Genomic DNA, 3602 nt, shown 5'->3' on the forward strand with positions numbered 1-3602 from the left:
TTGGTCGACTGAGCAGCCGTCTTTAGTGACCAAGTTTATCCATCGCTAAAGTTTTTCAGTAGCAACAACAAAAGTTAGTCACTAATCTTTTGTCGCTAATAATTTTATAAGAAAATTATTGAAACGCGTAAATTATTGAATGATTAATATAATCAACATTCATATAGATAGAAAAATGCACAATAATTGTGTCCAAACATCCACAAGTTCAAGTATTTTATCAAAAATAAACTAATATCAAACTCACATCCATCAAAATTAATATTTGTTACTACATAACAGTTTTGTACTTCCACACAAAATAGTCTATCAAAAATTAATGCAACGATGAAGGGTTACGAATACTATGAAGCGACGAATCAACATCATCATCATTAGTAGGAGGACGATCAAGCACGGTCCCTTCTTGTACCTTAATACCACCAACACGCTTAATAACTACCAAAAGAAAGTGAGTCGTAAGTGCCGGAATAAATTGCTTCTCAAACTCCTCCAAATTTATTGTCGGCAAAGACACCGAAGGTGGTACTGATGATGTGGAGGCATTAGAGGCACAAAGATTTTTTCCAAAGTAACTTTCAGCTTCAGATCCGAGACCAAATAATCTTTTCTTCTTCACTCCTCCTGCATCTTCATAATATATTTCCAGTTGATAAATTTCAGATTTAGTCGATCTTTCTTTCCGTACAATTTCTTCATACATTTCCTGTAATTAACAAGTGGAGATATTAAAATAGACTCAACTTTCTATTTCTTCTTTCATTTTCATGTATAATAAGAACTTTTGACAGATGTCAATACAAAAAAAAAAATAAGAGAAGAGTATATCTAATGATGTAAATTATGGAATTGTGTGGAGAAGTAGGGAACACTCAACAACAAAAGATTTACCTTATTTTTCAACACCTCATTAGATATTGCTTCCTCAGCAACCTTTCATTGCAGCTCTGTGATTAATTTGTCAAACGATTTCTTCTGAAGTCGAATTAATCTCTGAAACATGGACCAAAGAGAGAAGATAATTTTAAGTTTCATTGTTTTGGTAGAACACATAGTAATAGTTAAAAGAAAGGAAGAAGAGTCAGAAATACCTTTTTACTATACGAAATACCTTAATTTTACTCTTTTACATATTGGGGTATTCTTACCTTTACGTTATCAAATTGTCTTGGGATTGTCCTTGATCCCAATGGAGCTCCAACATGAAGTATAGCGGAGATACCTTTACACTGGATCCGAGCTCCGTTAAAGCCAAGGTCAAAGACGAGGTAATTTATTGACAGAAAGAGTATGAATGACTCTAAAACATAACAAAGGGTGAAATGAAGATACTTCATATAGTATATGAGCAACTCATGGGGAAGCATATAGAGAGAAGCTGAATCCATAAAATGCATCTTTCAGGATAAAGTTCAGATTTCATACAAGAGAAGACAAAATGGTTAAGAGAGTGTAAATGCATGTCAGCTTACCCTTTTATCCAAGAATTTCTCAAGATCTTGATTTTGAAGCTTCTTTTTCTTCCAAAACATGCAAAAATATCTTACTACTACTGCTAGTACTATCAATATGATAGATTCAAAGATAAGAAATAGAAAAATTATCTTCTTATTTCTCGAAGAGAAAGAATTTAATTATTCAAATGTTAATTGGATATCAATATTACCTACACAAATTTAGGATGTTACCTGTGTTGAAATTCTTGGGCATAATCTGTGAGCAGCTTAATGCAAACTTTTGACCTGATGTAAAAGAATTATGTAACAATTGATACGAGAGGATGCTAAGAACTTATCACAATATGTGATATTGTCTAGCTGTAATATAAGATAAAATTATTAAAGGTATAGATATTTACGTGACCTTCGGCATAGCAGTGGGTTCCCAATATCTGCATGAAGAATCCATCTCCAATAGATATACACTTCAGCACAAATAAATTGCAGAGTGAAAATCTCCTTAGATTTCTATATATAACTCCAGAAATGAGATGCTAAATCAAGAAAGAAAGTTTATATTGCTTTGTTAAACAAACATTGAAGCACTGCTCAAGTCCTTGATGGTTACATCACTCTTTTTGACTGAAGGAAATGGAAATTTGTTTTACTCAAATATGAAATACTTGAGTTCTACCTAGACGTCATGAGTTCAATGTTGAAAAACTCACTTGAAGCTGCTAAAAATCGAGGACACTTTCATCTAGAAGAAAATATTGTAGGTCATTTCTCAAAAAATTCGAGGAGAATTAGCCTGATGCAATAGTAAATAATGGATGTTACAATGCTGCAAATCGATTGATGTTGTTAATAAGACCAAATAGTTTTCGAGCCTAGGGAGAAGGATGGGATAATTACCAGGATATTTTTCAGACCAAAATATGGTCCCAGTAACTGAATTAATCAGTGTGAAGATAATCAGTTATACCACTACAATCCAGGGTGAGTGATATGACAGAGAACAAAACTTAGATAGGACAGAAATGGAAAACATAGTTCCAAAACTGAAATTGTCACATGAAGCAAATATAGAATGATTTACTACCTCTCTATGTAAACTTAAGTAGTTAATTAGATGCAGTCCTTAACGAGCGCCTCATTTTTTCTGAGCATGAGATTGATTTACATTAAGGTTCTACGAAATCTATCAGGTTTAGATCTATATACGGTAAAGGGTATATTCTTGAAAAATGAGTACACTGAAATTGCAGAATTAAATTATACCTAAAAAGAGTATAGCAAGATTCTCAACGATAAATTCTAAGCTCAGATATCACAAAAATTGTAGAATTAAACCCTAGCCCCAAACAATCAACTATTCCTAGCCCCAAATAAACCCTAGCCCTAAATGCTTCCATTAACCCTAACTTCAATCGGTTGTATGCATCCTAGACTCAATTGATAAAGCAAATTACATCAAAAAATCACAAGATTTACCCATTGTAAAGTAAAATCACAAACAAACATCCAAAATCAAATTGTTTCTAAAAAAAAATAATAAGTTAAAACTAATTCAAGCTTCAATTCGGATAGAGCGTGAACAATAATTTAAAATCGACTCAAAAAATAAAAAGAAAATACAAGTTTTTTCTTTTACAGTAGAAGCAAATACCTTCAATGCTTCAATTCGAGTATAGAGTGTAAGCTTGACCTTCAATTCGTACAGAAATTCCTTCAATTCGTGCAAAAATGCCTTCAAATCGGGCACATTATTGTAGAGAGAGAAAGAGTAGAAAGAGAGAGGGAGGCTGAAATGAATTGAAAATCCTAGAAGCCTCCCTTTTTTACACGTTATGTTTAATTAAAAATTAAAAATTAAAAATTAAAAATTAAAAATAATATTTTCAACGGATATTTTGGTCACTAAACTAAATCAATTTTTTTAATCTGAAGCGTACCGACGAATTTTCTGTCGCTAAATTTGTTGCTACAAAATAATTAAAATAGTCACAAATTTTTTGTTGCTGATCCGTCACTACATTTAGGCGCTAATGTTTTCCTCAATTATTTAGCGACAAAAGCATAATTCTGTCGTTGATTCGTTGCTAATAGCATACGTAAAAATGAACTTGCTATGCATGCGACCAAATTGATTGTTCCGTTACT

The 3602-nt window shown here is 32.3% G+C and overlaps 2 long non-coding RNA genes across 2 annotated transcripts; both read right to left on the reverse strand.

The window, feature by feature from the left end:
• Positions 1-657: 657 nt before the first annotated feature.
• LOC124887271 lies at positions 658-1524 on the reverse strand. The gene is made up of 2 exons (XR_007044663.1): positions 892-1524; positions 658-706 (listed from the first exon to the last, which is right to left on the reverse strand). It is a non-coding gene; the product is annotated as an uncharacterized LOC124887271 (long non-coding RNA).
• A 164-nt stretch (positions 1525-1688) lies between these two features.
• Positions 1689-3235, reverse strand: LOC124887272. Its single transcript, XR_007044664.1, has 3 exons — positions 3109-3235; positions 1864-1924; positions 1689-1742 (listed from the first exon to the last, which is right to left on the reverse strand). It is a non-coding gene; the product is annotated as an uncharacterized LOC124887272 (long non-coding RNA).
• Between the last annotated feature and the right edge of the window lie 367 nt (positions 3236-3602).

Source organism: Capsicum annuum, chromosome 9 (genome assembly GCF_002878395.1).
Source record: "Capsicum annuum cultivar UCD-10X-F1 chromosome 9, UCD10Xv1.1, whole genome shotgun sequence".
NCBI classification, from domain to species: domain Eukaryota; kingdom Viridiplantae; phylum Streptophyta; class Magnoliopsida; order Solanales; family Solanaceae; genus Capsicum; species Capsicum annuum.